Source organism: Passer montanus, unplaced genomic scaffold, assembly GCF_014805655.1.
Source record: "Passer montanus isolate IOZ18808 unplaced genomic scaffold, ASM1480565v1 scaffold151, whole genome shotgun sequence".
Taxonomy (NCBI): Eukaryota; Metazoa; Chordata; class Aves; order Passeriformes; family Passeridae; genus Passer; species Passer montanus.
The window spans coordinates 4863-5082 of NW_024362163.1; positions in this window are offsets into that span (position 1 = coordinate 4863).

The window sequence follows — 220 nt, forward strand, 5'->3', positions numbered from 1 at the left end:
GGATGTCATTTACTTCTTTAGCAAATTAGGACACAGAATTTGAAGAACATTAAATTTAGATGGGACTGTCCACAGAAGATTTAGTCAAACTTTGGTAAGAAGACTTTTACAAATGTAGATCCATTTTCCTAGTATTCTTATATAGACAAACCTCACAGTGGAGGATCAACTTAAATTTTTGTTGTTGTTTTTCTTTCTTTTTTTTTTTTTTTTTTTTTTT